Below are 19,962 nucleotides of genomic sequence, written 5' to 3'. Positions count from 1 at the left end.
ATGTATGTGCGTATATATGAAATTATCAAAAAATTAATAAAATAAAATAATTATGTTAAACACTTTGAGAAATTTGGTGTTTTCTTTTAAATTGTTTTGTCTTGGAAAATCATGAAGGATTATCTCGGGTCATGTTATTCCCTCCACCATAACTCAAGTGGGATCGCTCTGATGCTGACTCATAAACTACGTTGTACAATTAGATAATTGTACTAGGCTTGTATGAGGAAAAGTGTCTCAGTTAAGGTTTTTATCCTTGTGAGGAGGCACCATGACCTTGGCAAGTCTTATAAAGAACGCATTTATTTCGGGCTGGCTTACAGTGTTAGAGGTTTGCTCTGTCATCACGGCGGGAAGCATAAGGACACGCAGGAAGACATGGTACTAAAGATGAAGCTGGGAGTTCTGCAGGCAGCAGGAAGAGAATGGCACACTGGGCCTGGCTGAAGCATCTGAGACCTGCCCCAGTGACACACTTCCTACAACAAAGCCAGATGTGCTCCAACAAGGCCATACTTCCTAATAGTGCAGCTGCCTGTGGTCCTATAGGGGCCATTTTCAGTGAAACTACCACAAAAATACATATTGACTTGAACACAACTGTGATATGATTATTGATGTATTAAATATTGTAATAGTGGTTACACAGAACCCAAGAGGGTGTTCTAGCAAACATCAAAAATGTTCTAGCAGAGCAGCAACACTTTTCAGGAAATGTTATAAAACACAAAAGAAACACTTTTTTACTATAGTAAAGAGACAAGTTCCCATTAAGTGAATCCCATGAGCTTCTTACTAGGTTGCAATTTTAATGGGCAAATCCTTTGAAAGAGAGTTAGTGAATGTCTTCCTTATGATAAACCATCACATTTGGCCCTGAATACAAGCATGTGCAGGAATAAAACAAAACTTGCTGAATATCTTGATGAACAAAAGACAATTATTTACCTGTAGCAGAAAAACAGGCAGTTATTTTAAAAAAAATCCATTAAACTTCAGCTGAAGTACACATGCAACTTTAAATAATAAGTATCAAGCACAGAGTCTGCATGGGTCTGCAACATGTCCTCTGCATATATGTTAGGGCTGTTAGTTTGGATGTTCTGGGACTCCTACTAGTGGATTCTGGTTTATCTCTGACTCTTGTCTGCTCTTGGGACTCTTTCTCCTGTTGAGTTCCCTTCTCCAGGCCCTGTAACAGGAGAGCTTTTGCCTTGTCTTATTGTACAATGTTTTGTCCTATTTGCCTGTCATTTCTTGAAAGCCTGCTCTTTTCTGGAGAGGAAACAGACAGGGAGTGGATCTGGGGAAGAAGAGAGGTGGGAGGACCTGGATGAAGTGAAGGAAGGGGAAACTGTGCTAGGAATGCATTGTATAAGACAATACTCCATTTTCAATAAAAGTAAAATAACAATAATAATAAATGTTGCTATATTTACATATAGTTCTTTAACAAACACATATATGCACATGATAAGGCCATGTCTTAATCATTATGAGTAATGAGATTTACCCAAACATCTGTATTTCTATTTCCTCTATCCTTAAACTTTTTTCTTTTACTCCAATATTTTATGCCTAGTTAGATATTATATATGTTTACTATTACATATTGCTATGAAGGACTAGGAATAAAAGTGTATTTCTTCACTTAAAATTTGTATCACTTCTCTTAAAGCTGTATCATTTAGAGTACACACCAACTATAAAATAATGCACTGTATAAAGAAACATACACAGAAAAACAGAGATCTGAAATGAAGATAACCAAGATTATAAAGAGCATATATTCTATGAACTATGAGACAGCGTTAGGCAGGTAACAATTCTGTAGGAGAAATAAAAAACTATCAGAGTGAAAATTAATTACTGGTGTCAGTAGCTTGATAAATAACCAACTGCTTCAAAAGCTCCCTTTTGATTATTTAGTATAAATATTTCAAATGAAGATCTGAAATAAGTTATAAGTAATTTCATATGAAATCATCTATGATCTTAGAAAAATAAAGTAGGCTGTCAAGGTTTTTTTGTAAACATAAAAATTCATAATCTAAGGAACAGGAAAATGAGAAAAAAAATAGGTCACAGTAAAAGGTAGGATACAGATGATAAAATGAAAGACAAAGGAGACTATGCTTTATGACAAAAATAAATAAGATCTCAAAAAGTTGAAAAAATAATAATTCAAAAATAGCACAAGGAATAAGCTTATCAAAGAATTTCTGTTAATCATATTAAAAACACATGGAAACAGAAATTTCAAATAAGCCCAGCTATTGTCTGTCCATTTCCATAGAAAAATATACCCTGGTGCAATAGATTAACAAAAAGTATATATATATATAAGATTCCACAGTTACAAAGATACTCCTAAATGTTTGAATATTCTGATGAATTTGAAAATGTCTGAGGATAGTACAGCTTGATCAAATACACAAATGGAAATGAAAAGTCCTTTATTTTAACAATGTACTTAATCAAAACTATAGATCATTTACGAAAACAAAAGAAATACTCTGTCCTAAGAAACTCACATTCTACCAAACATCTAAGAAAGATATTAGGGTAATTTTCTTTTCTATTTTTCTTAGGTTTCTTCATTATTATTCTTTTGTATATACATTTATATTATTACACATATATACAATAAACTACTACTGCAGGAAGAACCACAAAACAATCAGGAATTATATAAATATTATATTCTTAGTGTTTTGGCTATTTGTATTTGGCAACATTGAAGAAAACATCTTTGCTATCTTGGCGTGTCTAAAATTCTGAATGTAAATCAATATCTATCTTATCTCATCTTTATCAACTTAAAACATCTATCTAGACATCTTGACCCCTAAACAACTAAGTTTAATTGTAAAACTGAACTATCTGGTCTTCAACCACATGAGAGACTTGAGAAGGGAATACAGGAAATTACCTGAGTAGAGAGAAACTGCAAGTTAGCAGCTTCCAAAATGTGAAAATGACAGAGACAGTTTGCTGCCTGCACAGTAATGTCGAAACATAATTTTCAGCCTTCTGACAGCCATATTTGTGAGGCAGGAACTATTGAGAATTTGCTTACCCTGTCTATAAGACCTTGGTTAAAATTCAACACGAATCCTTAATTTTTACAGAGTGCCTAAGGAGAGGTTGGGAATCAATTTTTAATCTTTGAACAATGTTGGTAGAAATCAAAATTGAGGTGCGCCTCTAGGAAGCAGCGTGAAGACGAAGGAGAGGCGGATAGGTAATGTGTAACTGAGTAGTTCCAAAAACAGAGACATGATTAGGTAAACCCATGTCAAAACATTGCTGCTTGTGGCAGAATAACAGCTTACTTTGGCAATAACCTGAGTGTGTGTAGATGAATGAACAAGCGTAATCTATTATATACTTATAATGGCTTATGATTCAATCTTCAATAGGAGGAAAAATCATGTTATAAGTCAACACTATGACACCATAGCAAGTCAAGTAAAATGGATATAGAGTAGTAATAATGTGTGATTTTGCATAAAAAAGCACTTAGAGTATCCAAATACATACTGGCAGGAAGTAGGGGAAATGTCTCTGAAGTTAGGGTAAATAAGAAATGAAGATTCAGTGTTTAGAGACCACAAAGTTTCAGCTTTGTCCGACAGGGAGCGTCCTAGAACCAGGTGTGGGAGGCAAAGAATAACATGAATGCATTGCTACCAATAGCCTATCACATACATTTTCAAAATGTTAAAAATTCACCTGTCTTTTGCTCTAATGTATACATGATAAATGGAAAATATTTAAATAGACTAAATTATAAGACTTGGCAATAAATTAATGCAATTATTTAGTTTGATCATATAATTGAACACTTTAACTTGTTAATTAATAAAAGTGCTTGATATAATGTCCAAAGACATAAAATAATTATAAGTCTGTGTCACCAACAAGTATTCAGAAATGAAGAACAAAAGGAAGCCATCTGAAGGTAATAAAATATCAAATCACTAGAAAATATTGTGTCAAAATAAGTGAAATACTATCACACAAAAACCATAAACCAAGGAAACAAAGGAAAATTATACTAATAGAACAAATATTTGGTACCATAAAGACATAAATTCTCCTGTGACTTTAGATTCAATACTAATCAGACATTCGACATGTGCTTTTAGTGCTAACAAATGCATTCAAAAATATATTTGAGGAATCTATGGACTAGATTATTCACAAAGTCTTTACTGAATTTCTCACTCTGCCAAAAACTGCAAGTTATCATAAAGTCCTGTATGGAAGAAATCAAGTACTTAGGGAAAGTTAAAAAATAGAAGAAATTCCTGAAAATGTGAGTATGTATTCTTGACTACAGTGGATATCATCACACAGAGTTAGGAAAACAGTTTTTATCTACTTTATCTACAAAAGTTGAAGACAGAAACTGTATCACCGTATCAATCAAGAGACTAGTTATATACCCAACTGAACTTCGTATAATTATATACCACTAATCACAAATAAAATATCCATCCCTGCTTTGTCTCTAAGATCACTAAACAGTAAGTATTCTGTTTGGAAATCTTCAATGTACAGTGTTTGATCATTATACATTCTTTCAAAGGAATATTACACATACATGACAAGAGACAATGACACAGAGCATCATTGGCAAACTAACAAGACTACACACCACAAACCAAAGAAGAGAGAAAAAGGTATATGCTGCATCATTTCACTTTCCTCAGTGGCATTTCAGGAGTCTTGTTTAAGTGCTAAAATTATGAATGAAACTGAAGATATTATTATCATCAATGTAAGGACCTAATAATTAGAGTAAATGTGTAGAAGCATATGCTATCAGGCAGTTTCACTACTTGACATGTTAATTTTAATATCTTAAAATTGTCTCACTTTTTGAGATTAAAATAATGATTTTCCTTACCCTCTCCCTCCAAACCTTTCAATGTAGCCCTCCCCTTTCTCTTTTTCGAATTCCTGGCCTCATTTTCATTAATTGTTTGGCATACCAAATTATACTTTGAGGAAAATTTGATAATCAAATATTTTTATGAACAATAATGCAAAAGCCTTAAACAAATATTTAATGTTAAAGAAAATAGTATATAAACTGAAATGTTGTGAATGTGTGCATCTGTACAAGTCTATTCCAAAATATACAAATATAACAACTGATGGCATTCTTAGTGGTAAAGAATAAAGGATGTATGACTAAGATCAATGTATTTAGTTTAATTGATATTTCACAAGAGGTAGTCACAATTTTTGTAGGATAGTATGAAGGGCTGTTAACCTGCTTTACTAAAACCCTTTTCATATATTTTATTACTAGTCCTCTGGCTTTTAGAGGAGCTGAAAGTCTCTAGGAGGGATTTATTGATACCTGAAAAACACTAAAGCTCTAAAATGCTGTCAATTTCTGCTCCAGAAATGGAGTTAGATTTCGCAGTAAATGGTTAGAGAGAAAATTTAAATGCATTTCTTCTTACATGGCCACCTCCTTTATATTTATTAATTGTGGGCAAACATGCCTAATTCATGGTCCAGGTGAATGACTCTGCAGCCCCTTGTCTCTTTCTGGTATGCTGTACCTACCATCCCCGTTGATGAGAGATTCCTGCTTTTCTTGTGTTAGAAACAAAGAGATGTACAGTTATACACGTGTATAGCTCTTTAGGCCCCATATAAAGTTAATAGAGATATGACAGGACATGAAAAGTGCGAGCAGGCAGAGAGAAACAGAGTATTCATATCTTACTTAATACATTCACATTACCATAGCCATCTTCTGCCAGTGTGAAAAGCATTATATTACAATGCAGATATCCTACCTTCTGGTTCACAGGCCCTTAGCCCTGTAAGACCACTTGTTTAGGGCATGGTTAATTTAGAATAAGTTCAGGGTGTTCCAAACCAATCCTTTACAACATGAAAATCTCCAGTGGCTATTAGGCATCACAATCTCACTGTCCAAGTGAAGTTAGCCTTACTTGTAAGTCAGTTGATTGCCTCCAATGCGTGAATAAAACAAACAAAACGCAGACATTTTTCCAACTTAAGACAGAAGGTAACCATGGAAAGTCACAATACTTCCTTAATAAGAATAAACATAAAAAACAGACATGTTTCTCTTTGCTCACATTTAGCCTAATGTGATAGGCAGTCAGCCTTATGAAAGCTCGTGGGTTAGAATATTGGAAATCATTTTAGATGAAGTGGAATGATGCGTGACTTAAATTACAAACCCCCAGGTTCACAGTACATTCCGAAACAATAGGAGGGTGAAGCCAAGTTAAGAATGCTTTCATTAGTTTAACAACCAGAAATATGTTCCATTCTCCCAGGCAAACCTATGGAGGGTTAAGCTGATCTGCTGTGTTGAGCAGACAGAGGGGCTCCTCACCAACAGCATCTGCTGGGGACTTGGGAAAACTATTTTCTCTTAATAGATTCCATTTCCCACTTTTACTTCTTATGGTGTGCAAACTCTTGAAGAAATGATGCATTGCATGGAAATTCAGCCACAGCTGAGAGTGCAAATAAGGGAAGAAAAACAAAATCATAAAAGACATTAAAAGGTACATTTCAGAGCAAGTTTACTCAGTATCTCGGGCAATGGAGCATTCATGTTTTCAATTTTAACAGAGAGCTAGGAAAATATGAAAACAAAGTGCTTCCTAGGGAAAAAGATACCCTTCACATGCCTGAGCTGAGAAAAGTTGGTTATTTTTAAACTTTTCCCCTTGAGATGGAAGGTTGTGTAGCTGTAGATTTTAGTTGTCTCCCGGGGGTCGGCATGCTGATGCTCTCTGTGTGGGAGGTAAATGTTTACTGAACTATTTGTGGAAGACAGGGCACATGGCTGATGCTGCAGGAAGCGAGTGGAGCATCACAGTCCCACAGCTTAGAGAGTTCCTTGTTAGACTGTGCCCTTCCACCCATCCACAAGCTAGACTTGGTTTGGAGACTTACGGCTCAAATGAATTCTCTAGAATCAGAGAATGCTTCTGGAAATATGCATGGTCTCGACCTTCACACATGTTTGGTGTGCTCTGTATAACTAGCATGTTGCACTTGGGCACACCATATGCAACAGTTCAGTTTTGTCTAAGAATCCAGATTGATGAACTTTCCAGGCACTGCAACATTTTCTGTGCACAAACCGATGTTTACTGATTTGGAATTCATTGACTGGAATTGTTCAACGCAAATAAAGGATTCCAAATAGCTCCAAGTTTTGGTCAAAATCTTTCAAATGCACAGGTGACTTTGCCAACTAAAGACTCCTTAGAGACACACCTTTAAGCCATCCAGTGCTAACTAGGAGCCATCGGTTTATAAATCAGTTTCACTTGGAAGAGAGCTGAGCATTTGGAAGTATGGTCCCAGCCGATCACCTTCCCCTTGGTGAGGAGGCCTTGCCAGCACACAGAAGATGGGGAAGCTGGCTATATGTGTTGGATCTGATAGGCTGTGGCCATATTGTGGGGGAAGAGATGCCTTTCTGTCAGAGGTCTAGGAGAGGGGAATCCAGTCTTAAAGGGAAGACTGGTGGGAACGGGAAGATATAAGCGAGGGGATAACAACTGGGATGTAGTCTGAATAAATAATAAATTAAAATTTAAAAATATCCTATCAGTTAATTTTCTTCTCAAAAAACAGAGGTTATTATATTTACCTTTATATTGATGTAAAAGTACAGGCAACAAAATACATAATTCATGGGCTCCTAGAGCAGTGAGTGCTCGCCCGTGTACATAGTTAGGGAAATAACACATATGTCAAAGTAGAACATGCCAAAACTGTGTTACACCAAGGTGAGCATTATTTTGACTATTACACAATGGCTTGATGTGGCTTTCTTCTTAAATTTCCATTGTAATGGGCTCATACTGCCCCCATTGACTCATCATGTCATTTGCTCTGTCTAAGTTCATGAGCCTGTTCAATGAGGTTGTCTACTCTCATCATTTACCAACATTTCTCCTCTCCCTTTGATTTTATTAATATTTAAAAGTCTCTTATCCATCTAAGAATCTATTTCAAATGTGAACAATCTGTGGGTTTTCCCAATCTGAGGTATTACACACAATAATGGCATATATGTTAGTGAATACGCCTTCATTATGTAAATTTACTGGCTTAAGGTCTTTATATAAAGGGGAAAATGTCGGTTCTTGGAGTAATTATTTCTGTACACTCAGTACATAAGAACAATTAGGGTTTTTTGAACAATTTTATCAACTTAAAGTTTGAAACATTATGAAAATTTTATTTGTTTCATATTCCCATTTACTATCATTAGTTTTATATTGCAGTTTAATATGTATTTCCATTTTAATGACTAAATATAAACACAGAATTAATACTTTGATACATTCTCCATGATATAGAAATAAATGCTAGTTCAAAGAAGTAGCAGTTTGAGAGTCCAAGATCCTTCAATCCCAACACTAAATCTTAAAATTTGTGATAGTACATATCTTTATTCCTTTAAAACTCAAGTTCTTTATCTTAAAAATTAAAATAATAGACTGGTATAGGTAAAATGATTGAGCACATGAAACATGTTATATAATACCAGAAATTATTCCAAATATTATTATCATTAATTGTTTTGGTGCATTGAAACCATCAATCAGGAAAAAGAACACAAAATCATGGTTAGGCCAGCAAAATGACTGAGCAGATAAGGCAATGTTCCACCAAGCTTGACAATTTGAGTTTAAGTCCAACACTCACAGAGTAGAGAAGACTAGACTCAGATCTCCATATAAGTGTCTAATATTCTCTCTCATATGTACAAAAAAGTGAGTAGATATAATAGAAATAAATAATAAATAAACCTTTTCAATGTACATTCGTGAGTGCCATGGAATTCCAAATTCATTAAAAGTAAGACGGATTTTATAAACTTCTCAAAAGTAAATTCTTTAATTTCCAGCTTAATAACATGATAATAATAACCACAGAGTACCATATAAGTTAATATTAGACAGGCCGTAAACTTCAAACCCCTACCAAGATCTAGCCAATGGACAGGACATTCTTCACAGTTGAGTGGAGAGTTGGATATGACTTTCACACGTACTCTGGTGCCTCATGTTTGACCATGTCCCCTGGAGGGGGAGACCTGGTGGCACTCAGAGGAAGGACAGCAGGCTACCAAGAAGAGACTTGATACCCTATGAGCATATACAGGGGGAGGAGGTCCCCCTCAGGCATAGTCATAAGGGAGGGGAGTAAGGAGGAAATGGGAGGGAGGGAAGAATGGGAGGATACAAGGGATGGGATAACCATTGAGATGTAACAAGAATATATTAATAAAAAATGAAAAAAACTTTAAAAAATAAAAATATAAGTTAATATTAGAGACTTAATCCATCTTGAAACAACTGAACTCTGTGGTCATCAAACATAACCCAGTGACCTGAAACTAAAACTTTCCATTTGGCCTCCAAGTATCATCTATACAATGGAAATAAGAATGAAGCATCTCTCACAAGAGGTTTATGGTTTATATGAAGTCAACATCTATGTCACTTCATATACCATAAGCAAGTGCATCTAGAACATCTCAATTTACAGTTTAATAAAGCTATGGAAGATATAAGATCTAAAATACAGTGACTACTCAGTAATAAACAGATCAAGGCAACTCTATCCCTTAGGAGTTCACTTGATTTAACTAACTATTGTTAACAATAGAAGAAAGGTGATAGCATTGGTTGAACAAGAGAGCTCAGCTTCAAAAGTGTAAAGATAACACTTTCTACTCCATCAGTGTGATTTTCATAGATGACAATCTAGTAAGATTTATAAAACTTGTAATAGTATTGCTGTGGTGTGAGAAAAAATGCAATCTCATTGGAGATGCTTAAAAATTTGTATTATGAATGAGTGGATCCAACTTCTTGGCATTATAAAAGCAGCTCATAAAATTAATATTTTCTCCATTTTGGCACATCAAAGGTTTCTACTTCCTCGGCTTCTCCTTTGTACTGTTTGCTCTGCGATTAATGATAGCTAATTTTTAGTGTTATCTGGACATATACTGATTTTCCCTGCTAAAACATAATTTACTTGGTTAGTATCTCTTCCTTCACATAGCAGAGACTTTAAATTATCTTGAGCAGAAAGACATTAACAATACTTGACTCACTTGTATTCATTTTCACTTATCACAAAAGCCAATCTCCCAACCATAGTGCTTTCTATAAATTCCAATGAGAAATATAATGATAATAAGAAATTAAACACCACCAAACCAAATAACCCAATTGAGAAATGGGGCATGGAACTAAACAGAGAATTCTCAACAGAGGAATATCAAATGGCTGAGAAACACTGAAAGAAATGCTCAACCTCCTTAGTCATCAGGGAAATGCAAATCAAAACAACTCTGAGATTCCATCTTACACCCATCAGAATGGCTAAGATCAAAAATTCAAGCGACACCACATGCTGGCAAGGATGTGGGGAGAGAGGAACACTCCTTCATTGCTGGTGAGAATGCAAACTAGTACAGCCACTTTGGAAATCTAACTGGTGCTATCTCAGAAAAATGGGAATAGGGCTTCCTCAAGACCCAGCTATTCCACTCCTTGGAATATACCCAGAAGATGCTCCAGCACACAAGAAAATTTGCTCAACCATGTTCATAGCAGCCTTATTCATAATAGCCAGAACATGGAAACAGCCTAAGTGTCTCTCAATAGAAGAATGGATAAAGAAACTGTGGTACATATACACTATGGAATACTATTCAGCTATTAAAAACAAGGAATTCCCGAAATTTGTGGATAAATGGATTGAGCTAGAAATGATCATAATGAGTGAGTTAACCCAGAAGCAGAAAGACTCAAATGGTATATACTCACTTATATCTGCATATTAGCCCAAGGGGCATGTCCCACGAAAGCCTTCACTTACCAGGAAACTGAGACAGAGGAGAGGACATTCTAGTGGGACTCTAGATGAGAGAAGCATGGGAGAATAGCAAAGTAGAAGGATCCAGAGGGTCCTAGAAGCCTACAAGTAGAACATTATGATGGGCAGATTTGGACACAGGGGTCCCGCTCAAAATAAGGCACCAGCCAAGGACAATACAGGCGGTAAACCTTAAACTCCTACCCAGATCTAGACAATGGACAGAACACTCTCCACAGTAGAGTGGAGAGTGGGATATTACTTTCTCACATACTCTGGTGCCTCACCTTTGACCATGTCCCCTGGAGGGGGAGACCTGGTGGCACTCAGAGGAAGGACAGCAGGTTACCAAGAAGAGACTTGATACCCTATGAACATATACAGGGGGAGGTAGTCCCCCTCAGGAACAGTCATAGGGGAGGGGAATAAGGGGAAAATGGGAGGGAGGGAAGAATGGGAGGATACAAGGGATGGGATAACCATTGAGATGTAACAAGAATAAATTAATAAAGGAGAAAAAAATAAATACAGTCAATATGTAAAAAAAAAAAAATAATAAGAGCAATCAAGAAAGAAGGAAGAAAAAACCTTCTAGACTGCTGAGTCCTTTACAAATCTCTCACAGTTTTCCAAACTTCTTTATTTGCCAAACAGCTAGTAAATTATGTTTTGCCTAAGATAAAGCAACATATTTAGGTCTGTTTCATAATTCTGTAGACATGAATTCTAATAGGCTTAAATTTGGCATAACACATCTTTCTGCATCTGATGCATAGCTGCTGTTTGACAAATGAAGATTCAAATAATCAATGGAGAGATTTGTGCTTTGTTTAAAAGCAGACTGGGGAAGAAACATCTATAACTATTATATTATTTTGTATTCAAATATACAAATATACAAGTATACAAATATATATACTCTGTCCTGGGAAATAAGGCAAACAGGTACCATAATATTGGAGCAGATGTAGTTTATGAAGTCCAAAATCCAACTTTAGTATTCAGAAGAGTGATTAAATCAGCTATTCATATATATATATATATATATATATATATATATATATATATATATATATATGTATATATATATATATATGTAGAATCACAAATAAGTTATTGCAGGTAAAGGGGGAGTATGGAGAGAAGTTGGTCAATATAAAGTTGCAGTTAGTAGAAATAAATATTTCTATCTTATAACATAGTAGGGTGACTATACTTGAACATCCCTAATGCAAATATACAATATACCATTTCATATTGCTAAAATTCTTTAATAACTTTATATGTGGCTAGCATTGATTCTTGTTCATTGTCATATAACATGTTTTTGTTTATATACTGCAATTAGTCTATTTTTAAGTTTTTATTCTTTGATTGTTAATATGAAATTATGTTTTCATTGGCATGGCATAAATTTATACTTCATCTTAAGGCTAAAGGAATCAAAACAGTGTACACTGAACAACTTATCATTCCCATTTGAAACAATGAAACAACAAATCTAACAGATAGTGCATTTCTTCCTAAAGTTAGCATAAGAGGGACTACATTTCAAATGCCACAAACACCATAAACATTATAGAAAATAATCAAGAAGAAAGCATATATTTAATTGGATTTGATACATTTTTTGTTAGAATTTCAAATAGTACCTGCTGTCCAAGAAAAATATGATTAGGACTTCATTAAATTTCACTTTTATACACATGTAACAATGGGTGAATGAATTCATCCCTGAAGTTAAGTAAATATCAATGATTCCACGTTTGGAATCAATGATTCACAATGGCTTGTGAACTATAGTGAAGATGTTTCACTTATGTAACATAAAAATTGGGGAAATTAGACTTAGAGAAGGAGACACATATATGTGATTCTCTAGTTTTTCTAGAAAGTGAAAATGTTGTCTAAATGTCTATAAATATATCAAATAAATTTAGTTTCAGAGAATTAAATAAAGACAAATTGGCAGTATTTATGAACTCTGTAAATTTCACCTGTTTTGGAATACAATTATTTTTAGGTAGGAAGTAATGTCAAGGAGGAGTGTGATGGGCAGAGGGACTTTAAGAACATTTTCAATTGGGAGAGAACTTACAGGCCGCTAGCGGGACATCTCAGCAAGGGAGTCAGCTCACTGCACCTCATGAAACATTGTAACAGGGGGAAAAAACAGACCCAAGGAGCACAGGCTTGATGACGGGGAAAGCTATTCTGGTACATGTTCTCTGCATTTTGCTGTGAAATGAAAACTATGAGATGGAGGAGAGTGAGAAAAAATGCACTGCTGACGTTCTGTGCTATGTCAGTTGGTTGCCATAAGATTCATTGAATTTTGCTCTCCATTATGCCAATTAATTAATTTTCCTTGTGACTTTTACTATTGTCCAGACTTACTTATTTGTGAGTGCAGATTCCGCCCTGTTAGTTAAAACATCCTCAGCACCAAGGTGGTCTTCTTAACTAATATTTATTGAATGAGTTAACAAGTTAATCACTGAATACACATTATTCAAAATAATACTGTAAAGATATTGCAGGGCATGAGTGGTGAGTGGCTGTCTTCACTAGTGGGCAAAGCACAGAACCAAGGGTGGGTGGTTTATAATCAATAGGAAGGAAGGGCAGAATGGTGAGAGCCATTCCTGGTTGCCCACTGTGGACTTGGCATAGCCTTATGTTGTAGAACGTGTTCTCTTTTATAACAGCACTAACTCCAATCATGACAGCTCTGTCCTCATGACATAATTGCCTCCCAGAGTCCCTCCTTCGCCACACTGGCAATGAAGACATCAACAATTGAGTCTGGGTTCACATAAACCTTTAGAGCATAAAAGCCACAGTGTAAAATCATTATATGACTTATTCTTCACATATTCTTTACATGAATTGTGTATAATAATGACTTTTCCTAACTGTTGGCTTGACTGAGTTCATCTTTCTCTAAGACCAAAAGATGTTATATCAGAACAAAACCACAACCCATTTCAAAGAGTACTGAGAAAGGCTTGCTTGTACATTCCATTCCATATGTACTTTCTAACAATGACTCCACGTGAGCATTCTTATTCTGTTTCTTCAATAATACCCAGAAATGATACAATGATTTGTGTAGGAAATATGTTTTATTTTGATGCCCAGTTTCCTAAAGAAAAACATATGTCACTTGATAACTCGATTTGGTTTTGGTAAATATGAGCACACATAGTAAATTCACAAATTAATGTATGAAATGAGACTATAGTAGTGTGAAAATTACTTATTTGACAATTAATGAGCCAATTTTTATTGATGCCTTAGGCACTTACTTCAAAAACTGATGGCAACAAATTGAAACAATTTCTTTAGAAAACACAAAAAATGTGCACATGGATGGCATTTGCTACTTATTACCTTCTTCAGCAAGACTTCTCAGCAAAATTCAAAATAATGAAGTAAATACAATTTGTAAAATTAAAACATGGGTGTGGTGGCGCATGCTTTTATTCCAGCACTTGGGAGGCAGAGACAAGTGAATAGCTATAATTGCATTCGAGGCCAGCCTAATCTACAAAGTGAACCCGGGACAGCCAAGGCCACACAAAGAAAGCCTGTCTCGAAACAAACAAACAAACAAACAAACAAAAACACTGAACTAAAACAAGGTTTCATGTAAAAGACATTTGACCTGAATTCAAAAACTGGGAGGTAACATATAGCTGAAATTTATATAAGCAAAAGAAGAGTCCTGTATTCTGTGAGAAAAGTTGGGAGTTGTGTGAAGGTGGAAGAAACTGGAGTGTGGAAATTACAAGAATAATTTAAATAATAGAAAATGAATGATGAATGAGAACCATGTACAGATGGAGAGATAGCTCAGCAGCTAAGAGTGTTTGCTGCTCTTCTAAAGGAATGGAGTTTGATTCTCTTCATCCACATCAGGAGGCTCACAAACTCTTCTAAGTACAAGAGACACAACACTCTCAAGGTGTCCAGAGCATCTCTATACACATGCATGGACCCATGCAGACATGTGCATAGACATAAGTAAAAATATAATATTTTGATAAAAATGAACAAATACATACAATAAAAGCTTATGACTGCCCATGAATATTGGAGGACAGGTAAAACAAAAATAAGTTAGTAAAATCATTGCTTTGAAATTTCTTTAAAAACAGGCTCATTCTGGATCTGTAAATTAAAATTCAGTTTATTTTCCTTTTTTGAGAAATCAAATTCTTCCTCGGACTCTTCCTGAGGCAGGTAAATCACATGGTGCAGTCTCAAGTTTGTAGAGCATAGAATAGATGTTAAAGAATATTTCTCTAGATGAGAAATTCCTCAACATGTATGTTTTATTTTGATAGTTTTGGTAGTGGGGATCTCTTTCTGACGTATTACCCAAATATGGCCATTGGTGTTCCCTTATCAGTTATATGTTTCCTAGTATTAATGAAAGAATCTCACTTACTATACCAGGAGAAAGTATAAATTCCCAGATATCTCCAAGGTGTTTTGAAAACACATGTTTTTGAAAAACACAAGGTGTTAGAAAAACATCATTTGCTATAAAATCACGAATAATACATCAATAAATGGAACAATGAAGTGAATAGGCAGTTGTCCAAAGAAGACATATGAGTGTACAATTCATATCTTTAACAGTTCAACACCCTTATCTATCAGGAAAAACATAATTGAAAGTTTTAGGCCCTATCTCAAGGCACAATGGCTACCGCAAAGGAAACAAACTCTAGTGAGGTTGTCGGAAGAAGGGACATTATAAATTACTGAAAGAAGCATAAGCGTGTGTAGTGACTAAATAAAGTAATAGGGGAGTTCCTTGGTAAACTAAATCCAGAATTAACGCATGACACACTATTGCATTCCTAGGTATATATAAAAGGACTTGAAATAAATATACTACAGTAATGAGTTGTGTTTACTGATCAAATCTCTCAAGCACCAGGAAATAAAACCTGTCCAGAAACCATCAACAATAAATGAGCAAAGAAAACCTGGTACATATAAACAGTGGAATTAAATTCAGCTATAAAGTGCAATGAAATTATGACTTTTTCAGAAAATGAATGAGAGTAAATTCATTATAAATGCTGGCTGACATTTTCTTTTATATACAGAATCATGTGTGTGTGTGTCTCTCTCTCTGTGTGTGTGTGTGTGTGTGTGTGTGTGTGTGTGTGTGTGTGTGTGTGTATTACATCATGAAACATTAAAAATAACAAAGTGCTGATGAGGAAGGAAAAAGAGTAATCAGATAAATGAAAGTAGAAGAAAGGCCTAACTGTTGGGACAAGGTGTGCCAGCAAGAATATGGCAGCAGTATTCCCCTCCCCTAGAACACTGACAGAAAAGGGAGTAAGGACGAGAAGATACAAGTGAGGGGATAACACGTGGAATGTAATCTGAATAAATTATAATAAAAATGAATATGACAGCAATGGATGAGCGACTGAATTGTGAATAAAAAGAATAATTAAAAACAAAGTTGATTGATATACAAACATAAAATGGCATAATGCAATCTATTACTTTGTATAATAAACTTAAAAATCAATTTCAAAAATTAAACAAACAAAAAGAGGAGACTTGTTTGCCTTCTTGGTATCATGTGCTTTCTGAACTTCCTTTTCTGCACTGGGTGGAGTTCTAATGAATCTAAACAAAAATAATTAAATCTCCCAACACAAAGTGGAGAAAGGTCTTTACAACTTGAAATACTAGATAATACCTATTCTCATTGCTGCATCTGCTCCACAAACTGGCTTGTTCCGAGATGTATTACCAACAAGCATGGCTTGGTTTGAGAAACAAGAAAGGGATCAATAAACAAATTCTAAACTAGAGAGCTAAAAGCGGAGAATTAAGATAATAATGCTGAACTAACACTGACAGATACGTGTCTATTTGTTATGTCTAGATAAGAGTTTCAGCAATTCCTAGAACCTGCTGATAAAATAGTATCAGTAACATACTGTTAAAATGTTTTATCTATGAATTTGGCATAGTGGGACTCTCTCTCTCTCTCTCTCTCTCTCTCTCTCTCTCTCTCTCTCTCTCTCTCTCTCTCTCTCTCTCACACACACACACACACACACACACACACACACACGCCTAAGGAATATACAATAGATAGTAGCGTAGAAGGAACTTTTTCCTATCTGTTGGCCAAACCATCCAATGCTGAGTCACTACATGGCTAGTAACTGTAAAATGGCTCACTGGTCTTTCTTTTACTTGCAAGAAGATGGTAAAGAATACAAAAGGCTTTTCTTTCAAACTGACCTGTACAATTCAGCCCCATTGAATTCATGCTAAAATATTGAACTTGGATTTTGTGATCCCTAAAGTGCATGCAGCTGTATGTAAACTGATAAACCTAAAGCTCCAAAATCACTGGAGATGTCTCCTTTCTCTCAGCAAAATGATAAATCCAGCCTAACATTCTCACGCATGCAGAAGCAAGATGATTAACTAATGAGAGTGCCCGGGCCGAGAACTGCTGTTTAACTTGCCGTGCGCCATGTTGCTGCTCTTGACGTGTTACCACAGGATGCAGCAGCAGTCATAAAGACAAAGTCAAAAGTGCAGATATATTTTACTGCGATAGGTTGGAGCTATATTTTTTGGTGACATTATTAACACATATCTACATGGGCAAATATTTAAAGACATATTGCTCTAAAATGTCAAGAATAGTGAGTCATAGGAAGGTGTTAAATTTGTGGAATATGAAGGTATATTTGTAGTTGTTCTCTGTGGATTTCTGTTGCTATGACAAAACACTCTGACCAAAACCAGCTAGGGAACAGAAAAGATTTATGTTGTTGATATTGACAGACCACAATACATCACTGAGGGGTGTTAGGGGAGGAACTTAAGCAGAAATGTGAAGCAGAAAGTGTAGAGGAATTCTGTTTGCTGGCTGGATTTCTGGTTCATATCCTTAGGCTTCTTATACAGCCCAAAAGATGATACCACCCAGAGTGAGTTCTCCTCAACTAATAATCAGTTACAGTCTGTTTCCGATAGAGGTATAAAAAGTCTGATTGCTCTCAATAAAATGGTCATTGCCCTCAGTCTTTCTGTGGTCACTCCAGCGAAAAGGAAAGAAAGTAAATAAGTAAATAAATAAACAAACAAACAAACAAATAAATAAATTCTGGTATAAACCATTTATTCTAGGCGATGCCTCCTGAATATTCTTCAATAATAACTTACTTCTCAAAAAAAATTCAGATAATGCAGTATTACTATAGCAGAACCCCTTCTTTTCTATTCAACGTAAAAGCTCATTTTTAAAATACCACCCCAAATTGACATAGCAAAAGCTATTTTTTAGTCATAGAGATGGGTCCTGCCTGATAGGGCATAGATTCAATTCCCAGCAACTAGTCGTAATTAAAAACCAGAGTTAGGAGACAATAAATTCCTATTCTACTTTGACAGTTTAACCGTGCTGGAAAATCTCCCCAAATAGCTGCTCAATTTAGTAATGTACTACAGAAGGTCTGTGGATATACTCTGTTTGGCACAATCTGCTGTCATGCAACTAGATTCTGAAAGAGTGAGGCTCAGTTGCAACACAAAAAAACCACATGCTGATTTCTAATTGCAAATATAGGCTTACGCACACTAAAACTATACGAACCTCATTCTTCCTTCCTTCTGTAGTTGGAGCATTTATTCTCCAAACATCCTTTTCTTTCTTTTTTTTTTTTTTTTTTTTTTTTTTTTGTAGCTTTTTGTCCTCAAGTTGTTATCCAGGAATTCTCCCCAAGCCTATATCCTAGCTATCAACATCACCCAAAAAACTTGAAATCATGGTGCATTTGAACAGCTGTCCAAGAAAGCATTTGGTTTACTGCTCAGAATCTTTCCTGTAATACATACACTAAACACAACATTAGCTACTTAAAGTGATAACTAATATCATGGAAAATTTTTTTCATTGAAATCACTTTCATATATCTCTTCATTAAGAGGAAGAAAATTTTTTTCATTGAAATCACTTTCATATATCTCTTCATTAAGAGGAAGAAAATTTTTTTCATTGAAATCACTTTCATATATCTCTTCATTAAGAGGAAGAAAAATTATAGATATTAGTAGTTTAATTTTATATTAATCCATATTTAAAAGTTATAAATCAAGATCACTTCTTGTTTGTACATCTTTGAATATCAATGAAACACTCAAATCAATTGTCCACATGAGATCTAATTTTTATTAATAGCTGTGAGATATGTAGCCAAACAAAAAAGAAATAATGAAATTGATTTTTATACATAGTTTTATCGTGCTCTATAAAAGCACTGACATATTTTAATAAGGTATTAAGTAAGTAAATTATAAATTGTAAGAAATTATGTATGTTTTTCACACATGGTCATATGTGGCCCAAGTTGGCTTGAACTACTGACCTTCTAGCCTCTGATTGCTGAGTGCTGAGTCCTTTTAACAACATGATAAAGCTTCTCTTGATTAGGAAAATAGTCTCACAAGAAAGTGTTTAATGTGCTTTAGACAATCTTTGCTTGGCACTGCTTCAGGAAAACAATCATTGCTGTTAAAAAAAAAGGAGAAATTTTGGAAATAAAACACTGCTATTTGTTTTATAGCAATATTCACCCATGCTCCCAAGTCAAACTGTCTCTCTATTCAGAATAAATATTTTTTCTGTTATCTAAAAATACAACTATCTCTTGTTTGAGCTCAAGTCAATACTAATGATCCTATATTAGTTATTTTGCAAGCAATTATGAGAAAGTTCAAGAATTTATCAATCTTCCATGAATTCCTATAGAATAGATAATAAGTAATAACTATTTGCCTTTAATCAACCTAGTAGTTTCTCAAAAAGATTTGCTCAGATATCATGACTAAATATATAACTTCTTTATATAAAGCTAGTACTTACAAACCATAGCATTCATTAAATTTCTTTTTATATGCGTATACTTATATGTTTTAGGAAGCTTCTATAGTAGTATCTGTGCCCATTTACCAAAAGGTTTTAGTGTTAGATTTCCCTCTTCA

Source organism: Acomys minous (genome assembly GCF_964271855.1).
Source record: "Acomys minous genome assembly, chromosome: 1".
Lineage (NCBI taxonomy): Eukaryota > Metazoa > Chordata > Mammalia > Rodentia > Muridae > Acomys > Acomys minous.
This window is presented reverse-complemented; position numbering follows the sequence as displayed.